Below are 8,548 nucleotides of genomic sequence, written 5' to 3' on the forward strand. Positions count from 1 at the left end.
TCTGCCCTCCCTCAACTTCAAACCATTTCCCCTTGTCCTGCAGTTATCAACCCTTTCAACAAGTTGATTCCCCTTCTATTTGTAGGCTCCCTTTAGGTACTGAAAGGCTACCCAGCCCACGAGCCCTAGCACCGAAAGGCACATGCTATACGAACACAACTCCTGACTTCTATCTCTCCCTTAACATTCAAATGGAGTTACAAAACCAGCTGGGCAATCTGAGGCCTTAGCAGGGTGCCTGTGTCTCCTCCAACACTGTTTTTCCCCATTAATCTGAGACCGGATCAGTGCTTCACACAGCGTACCTCAGCTCACTTTGCACTCCTAGGAAGCCTGCTGAGCATGGAGCATAAGAGCTGGAGTTTGATGAGCTGGCATCAAAGAAGCAGACTGTGAAGCACACGGGTCACTTTTCCAGAGCCAGATACCCTCAGCATTTTCAAAGCAAAAAGATCCATTTTTGTATAGAACGTGTCCCAGGCAAGTTCATGAGCTATCATTGGCATTGTAAGAACGAAAGGAGAAAGAACGAATAGATTATAGCTGGGAAAGAGAAGAAAAGGACACTGAATGTCTGGAAAAGCATAGAGGACACCACTGTGCTTGTTCAGAAAGCCCAGCAGCAAATGGGGCATGTGATTCACCAGGTAGGAGCCCTCAGAGCAGAGGCAAAGAGTCTGCAGGGCCACCTCCTTTCTCATTTGTGGCTTTCACTCCTCAGGATGTTCAGAGTCACAACTGAGATCAAAAGGAGAATCACCTCACAGGCTGAGAAAATCCACATAGATTTGGCCTTGGATGGGCTCCTTGATGTGATGAATCCACCCACAACCTCCAGTGCTACATCCCTGCCTCTCACGAGCACCACAAAAACATGTTGTCTGCTTGGAAAAGGCCACCTCCTGGGAAGCTGGTAACACCACTGCTATAGGCCTTCTCAAAGCACCTGCTAAACGCAAGAAAGCCTCACTACTGCTTCACTTCGCGTGTATTTGGTTTCAGCATGGAAACACAGCATTTAACTTGGTATCGCTCTCCTCAAAAAAAGGAAAGGGCTGTGATGGCAAGAAAAAGCAAGTGGCTCTTTGTGTGCCTTTCCAGGGTTGTGGGAGCTGTTGGAAAAGAAGGGTACAATAGAGAGCACAAGATATTGTCATGAGGATGCTGTTCTCCATCACAGTCTTAGCTGCAACAGCGGTAGGATCAGTTACACAGCCAGAACGAAACCAGGTGTTAGAATAGAAGTGTTGCACCCAAGGGTATCTTTGGAGGGCAAGCAGGAGGAGCAAGCCAGCCATACAAGTATTTGCCTTCCTCTTATTAATCACTCGATAACACCAGGAGCAAAGAAGGTCCTCCTCCTCCTCTACCACGAAACCCCAGGAAACAGGAGTCCTCTGCCCACAGGGTTAATGAGCATCTTTGGCAAACCCCACTTTCTTCTACCTCCTCGCTGCTGCCCAACCTGTTCTGCCTACAAAAGGAGAACAGGGCAGGGCCGCATGGGTTGGGACCCATTTTCCCCACCTGCAACAGCACAGTCTGCTGATTCGGCCACCTTTGCTATTGCTCCAACCTCAGAACCCTACACCAAACCCCATGGGCAATGCACAGGCTTGACTCAACAGGAACTGCATCCAACCCCTAAACACGGCACATCCATCTGCGAGGACAAGATCCGCGCTGGCAGCCGGCAGAAAGGCGAGGAAGGATGGCTCACCATTGCACCCACACCCCGGGCAGCACAGGGTGGGCAGGGAGCTGGGAGAGCCGCAGCAGGTCAGGCTGGGTGTGCAGCCCTACGTACGGTTGGGTGGCTGAATCAGCAGCAGGAGGGCGGCTGCTCACTGCTGACACAGACCTGTGGTGAATCCCTACCTTCGTGATGAGGAAGTGCTGGCTGACTGAGTCATCCTCCGGCCTGACGCCATTCCAGGAGCACGGCATCCGTCCCCCTGCCTCGGGCCGTGCCTGAAGCCCAAAAATAGCTTCCCAGCCAAAACCTGCAGTCATCGTTCAAAGCCCAGACGCTTTATTTACACTGGGTAAGAATTACTGTGTTTTTGACACTGCTAAGAGTCAACCCGTGCTTAAAATATTTGGCTAACAAAGAAGGCCATTTAACTACGAGAGTTGCACGAAGCACGTAATGCTTTCTGACCCACAAAGAAGCTAACAATTTGCATTTTATGGAGCCACTTTGCATAGACAACCAACCCTAAATAGCCAAAAACACGCTGTACCAAAATTAATAATTGAAAAGCAGTCGTCAGCACTGTTATTTGTGTTCCAGGTAGCTCACAAAGCTTATTGAATAGTAGTATTAAGTTTCTAACGACCTTCTGGGAAGCTGCTCACCTCCAGAGGTATTTTTAAGGCCACGGCTGCCCAAACTACAAGCAACTGCAGAAGAAGCACAGGAAAAAAGGCAGTCACAAGGATATCAGCCTGATCCCTGGACTCGGGCTGAGGAAGAGACTTGGACTTCATGGAGCACTGCAGGGCAGGACAAGCTGCGCAGCTCTCTCTCCAGGGTTCAACCACAGATTTCTGCCCTAATGCCAAACAAATCTCACTCCGTGCAGTCCCCACACGCCTCCCAGCACATCTCGCAAGCTCCAGCTCACGGTCACCCAGTGCACTGGCCTTTCAACTATTTCTCTGTTAACACCAGAGCATCTCTCATGGAAGAGAAAAGGCTCGGAGATTAGCACATAAACGTAAAGGCAAACAAAAACTACAACAGGAAGCCCAGGATTTTCCAAGTCTTAGGGAAATTAGGTACTCCAAATCCCATTGCAACCCCAGTGAAGCATCAAGAGCATTATTTTCCATTATGCTTGTAAAAATCCCCAAAATAAATGCACAACTAAACGTAGCTTGACAAGGCTGAGCATTTATTATTCTCATAAACGCTGTTACTAAGCCTGAGGCCTCTTATTCCATTTTTTTTTTTTTAGGAAACACTCTCACTCTTGCCAAAACGCCGAAGACGCAGAATGCTATAGGAAAATCCGTCTCACAGTCAGCTCCTGTCGCTGGGGGAGAACAATAAACAAACCCTACATCCTCAGCTGACAATCCCCACGATCTGCCCATTAATGTTGCGTCATCCGCTGCCGCCCTGGCAGGCCGATGGAGTCCGTCTGTTGGCGTTGGGGACGACAGTCGCTCCGCTCTGCTGACGTTTTTGCTCAGGGCTGTGCCGTGGTCCCCGGTACACAGTCTGCTCCAGAACATGCAGACTGGCTCTTGCCATTTCAAAAGCTTTCCTGGCAGATTTCTGCAGTCTGGAGCAGGAAGATTTTGGGCAGCCAGGAGCTGATTTATCTCTGTTCGAACGCCTGCGGGTGTCGTTCTTGCAGCTCCTCCAAACAAACCGTTTTCACTGCGAGGGCAAAGGAAGGCTCTCCCCAAACCCAATTTGTTTGTTTTTAATTAGTATCCTCTGCTGTAACGTTTCAGACAAAAGAAATGCCCTCCTTCCTCCCACCAGCATCAGGGATTTTTAATCTCAAAGACATACCTTATCTAACACGACTGAAGTAGAAAGAATAAGGTTTCTTTTTATTTCTGAGAGAGGAAAACCAACAGAAATTATCATCGGGACGTTTGGATTTTCATTGCAGTAACACAGGCCAGCCACCTTTACGTGATAGACGGTCCCACGTTTGACAACCAGGCAGCAACTGAAAAAACATACATCATAAGGAAAAAACTAACTGCTTAAGAACCCCGAGTGGAAAAAACAACAGAGACAATATTAGAAAACCCTGGCTGCCTTTTCTTTTGCCCACAAACATAACAAATCCCCAAAATACTCATACGAGTTCCTCCTTTGCACACTTTGGAGGTAGGTGAAGGGGAAAGCAGCCAGATCTGCTCCCCTGGATCGGGTCTGGCTTATTCAACAGCCGCAGTTCTGCTCTTTCAGATTCCTGCAAAAATAAAGGCTCAGAAGAGAAAGCTGAGCCTCCGGGCATCCGCCAGACCACAGCTCCTGTGTGCATACCTAACAAGCGTAACAGCACTGGAAGAAGAGAGCAGACCCTGTCCTTCAGCAGCACGTGCCTGCCCACGAGCAGAAGCCCAGCCACAGCTTCAAACGCCATCTACTCCTGCCTCGGAGCATCCTGCTGCTGCTGGGGGTGGCTTCCAGAGGCAGGGCTGAGCAAACCCATCTGCAGCAGAGCCCCCAGCTCCTGCATTTCATCAGCATGCTCAGTGCGCATCGGCTGCCTTCACGTGAAGACACAGCTGAGACGAGCAGACCTGCAGGCAAAATTAAGCAGCAGGGTGCAAGCTGCGTATGGACAGAAGAGAGAATCCCAGCATCCCAAACGGCACAGGCTTCGCTAATCTAATCTAGAAGTCTAGAACACAGAGGTCTGTTTGTGAAATCCACAATTACTTTAAGGTTGTCCTGCTTTTATTAAGAACAACTTGGAAAGAGATGAGATAAAAATAGGAAGGAGAAAGATCTAACAGGTAAGTCCCTCCCCTGCGCTGAATGAAAAGCTGTCTTTATGCGGGCAAACTCATACATTGGGCAACTTGGATAAACTTCTCCTTGTTTATTATGAAAGCACAAGTTCACCAAGGTCCTTTCATGTCCTGACGTACGACCGGGTTCCAGCTACGTCTCATTTCATGGAGTCAGAGGGTGAGGCGATGGTATTTATAGTTCAGGGCTAGAATTTTGGTTAGAAACAACATAGTTATAGCCCTCAATGCCCAACACACCCTTCTGGGAAAATGCCCACCTGGTATATATAGATCCTGCAGTATTCTTCCTATTAAATATGCATTTGAAGTGAACTTGCTTTTTACCCGTCAATGCTGGGAAAAGAGAACATCTGTTGCTTTCTGTTAGAGAGACAGAAAAAAAAAAAAGAGGCCTTTTACAACAAGAGGAAAAACCCTGATGTGATCCCAATGCTCTTCCAGACGTGCTCACCAGGCCTGAATTTTCATTAGCAATAGTCCCTAAATTCCACTCTTGGAAGCACCTAGAGCACAAACCACACACTGAGAGAAACTGCAAAAGCAGCTCCAAGCACAAGCAGTGCTCCACAACAGGGCCAGGCAGAAAGGATGGTTTCCCTGAGTCTCCCTTTGAAGCAAGGTACAGCAGACTCGCGTGCAGGAGATGCTGCTGGATTAATCCTCTGTAGCAAAGATCTTGTCCATATGCGTTCCTGGCTATTTTCTGTAGCATCATTATGTAAGTGTCTCTATTTTTAAAACAGAGCGTTTGTCTGGTCATTCTACTCTTATCCCACTCACAAACCAGCAAGCTGAAATTACCCCCACTTCAATCATAAATGGCTTAAAGGGGCAATGGCTGTTGAAAGGGATGATACACACTTTCCATTCTCTTTAAAAAATGGAAGTTCCACTCATTCTAATCAACAGGATGTCAGAAACTGCCAGAACAATAAAGAATGAATGAATAAACCTTAGGAAGGCTTCTTCCATGCCCCGAAAGTACCAGCTATTACCACTATGACCCACACAGACACCTGAACCACAGCACAATTACTGTAGATCAATTCACAGCCTGTGAATTCACATACTGTAGTTGTCTCTATATGCATTCTAAGGCTCATTCAGCATCCCCAAACAGTACTTGCCCACTGAAAAATCTGGAAAGTAATCTTCCAGAACTCAGATAAAAATCACAAGACCTCCAAGCAAATGAAAAAAAAATAGAAATAAAATTCAGAGTGCAGTTATACTGGAAGTTCACCAACACAGGATGCCGTTAATACTATGCCATAAGGGATTTCTAAACAAATTTGGCAATGGCAGAGAAGATGGCCCACACAACAGCCAGCACAAGGACCTCCAGAACCAAGACTGCTGAGGTCTTGCCAGGACAGGGGATGCTCTGTAGTGGTGGTTTGCCCCTAACCCTGTAAGTGTCCCATCAGAGAAGAAATACTGAGCTGAACAGAGCTCTGGGCACATCAAGAGCAACTGCCCTCCTTCAAAGCACAGAACTGAAGAAGACACCAACCTGTTAATAAACTGGAGTGGGAGCAGACTAGCACAAGTAGAAGAAATGCAATCAGTCACTTTAAGGCCATCTCACATTACACACCACCTCCTCCCTGAGCATCCTAAGTTACACAGCCTGAACAGCATCACCTCCTCCCCAAAGTACCTTCCCAGACTGCAGCACACCCAAAGTGTGCTTGTGTACATTTAGCTGCAAATCTGTTATACAGCACAGAGATAAGCCAGCAGCACAGTAATACACATTTGCAAGCGCCTGTGAAATCCCATTGCAATTAGATGCCTGCTTAAACACAGGCAGCGAGGAAATAAGTATCAATAATTAAAACAAACAAACAAAAAAACCCTTTCCAGAATATTTTTGGATGTGTATCCAAACACAGTGCTGCTCTACCATCTGCCGAAGGATGGAAAAGCAGCATCCAGGAGGGTGCCTTACTGCTCCCTGAGCCAGAGGAGGTTGGAAGTGCTCGGGCTCCACACCTACACAAAGGCCTCCAGAATACTGGCTGGCAGAAGTCAGTCATTCCCTGCTCCCCCTGTGGCTTGATGCCATCACACACTGTAACAACAGTAGGCATATGGCACACCAGGGTATTTTTAGAGCAAGGTCCGCTTCCACGGTCCCAGAGCCCGCATGAGATGGCTGCACTGTGAGCTCCACCACAGATCCCCAGCAAGGCTCCACACGCATACTGCACACCTCCCTCTGCTCCTTGTCTCAGAGTCACTTCCTCACCACACAGCCTCCCACCTTCCCCTTTTTCTACCAGCTCCCATCTCAGCTCTGCCGCACCGGTGGTGCTGCCTCCTCTCTGAGCAGATCTGGGGAGAAAAGCCCACAGATCCCTCCTGCAGCAACGCCTCTTCCACAGGAACAACAGGAGAGGACAGCCAACTTAAAATGGGCAGCTTGAGGGGCTGCCAGCTTCTGCAAATGCATTTGCAATGTTGTTTTTCTTACTCAGAAAGCTTCCAGCCAAGCATTGGTCATCTTCAGCCTGTGCCACATGAGCACCCCAGGCACCATGGGCTGAGCATCGTGGCGGCCTCTGCTTACCAGCTAAGCGAAGCTGTAAGGACTTTTCCCATGCACATGTGCTTCATCTAGCACACCGCAAGAGCTCCTGAAATACATAACACACGTCCAGTGCTTGTCTAATACTGAGAAGTTTACCAAAACCTATTTACTCCATCACCACATCCATCCCTTGCGTTCTGTCAAATACCTGCTGTGTGCTCACCACAGCACATCTCTCCGATGTAAGCAATCACTCTAATCCATGATGTTATAAATATCGTTTGTTTACCCAAAGTTGAATGATCATTTCAACCTTTGTTAATCTGATTGCATAACAAACTACAGCAGCCTTAAATAACCAAGCTGCCGTCTCCAGGATGGATTAGCCGAAATCGCTCACTTCAGCACTCTGCTTCTTCAGAAACTAGAGTGGAAGGAGAAAACACGAGCACCTGGCTGCAGCATGAGATGCGTGGCAGCGTGCAGATGCCACATCATAACTTCACACCTGGCCCAAGCTGCTAGAGTGAGCTAAAGCAAAACGTTTTCAGCCAGAAAACAACTCCGTGCAATTAGCATTCGTCCTGTCCTGCCTTATTCACGGCTATCGCGCAGGCGGGGAAGGAAACGATAAGCATGGATTTTCAAAACAAGCAACCGCACGCACATAAACAAAGGGCATCACTGACATGGCAGATCCCATCACAGCTTATCGGCCGCGTGATGTCACACCCATACATTACAGCTTAAAGCACCAGCCCTCCCACGAATGCTCCAGGGTCAGGCACCGCTCCTCCTGCCCACACCACTTTGGAAATCAACACGCACAAAGCACCTCCCGAGACAGAGCAGTAGTTGTAAGGCTCTTTAGACGTGATGATGTGTAATTGTTCTGTATTACACCACCGCAGAGTCTTACACAAATCGAACCGCCTCATTATACAACGCTTGGGATAATATATGGTTAAACAGCATCAATGTGCTCGGCGTGTACCAAAGGGCAAACAGCTCCAGCCCCCACACATGGGAGGCTCAGGAACACCGAGCCTGGCGGTGGCTGTAAGGCAGCGGGTTGGGAAACCCAAACCTGGATAAATGCAAAGCTTTGAGCAGAGCGTTTCCACTGACATCTTAGCAAATAGGGCACTGGGAAGGTGAAGGCCAGGCAAGCAGGAAAGCAGAGGGCAAGGAATATGCTTCAGCATCTCTCACTTCACACCAGTCTGCAATCGGCTCCTGAGAAATCAAAAGACAGCATCGGGCAAACACAAAACCGCCCATTGATTGTAGCCGGCCTCCTGCAGCACACAATCAGCTCCATCTCACCGCTGACCACGGCGGCAGCCTCTCTGCTCTCCAGAGGAGCCTGGCATCAGCACGCAGCTCTGGCCCAGAAGCATCTCAGCACCTTTAGGCTTCAGCTGCGAGGGTCGCAGAGCTCAGCAATGAGCTCACCATCTGCTCCGGCCGGCCCGCGGGGCCACGGCTGCGTCCGGCATCGGGGGTGGG

General features: G+C 48.7%; 1 long non-coding RNA gene across 1 annotated transcript; it reads right to left on the minus strand.

The window, feature by feature from the left end:
* Positions 1–2,880: 2,880 nt before the first annotated feature.
* On the minus strand, positions 2,881–8,541 carry LOC104912359. Its single transcript, XR_794623.2, has 2 exons — positions 4,013–8,541; positions 2,881–3,938 (listed from the first exon to the last, which is right to left on the minus strand). It is a non-coding gene; the product is annotated as an uncharacterized LOC104912359 (long non-coding RNA).
* Between the last annotated feature and the right edge of the window lie 7 nt (positions 8,542–8,548).

This window comes from Meleagris gallopavo, chromosome 10, assembly GCF_000146605.3.
Source record: "Meleagris gallopavo isolate NT-WF06-2002-E0010 breed Aviagen turkey brand Nicholas breeding stock chromosome 10, Turkey_5.1, whole genome shotgun sequence".
NCBI classification, from domain to species: domain Eukaryota; kingdom Metazoa; phylum Chordata; class Aves; order Galliformes; family Phasianidae; genus Meleagris; species Meleagris gallopavo.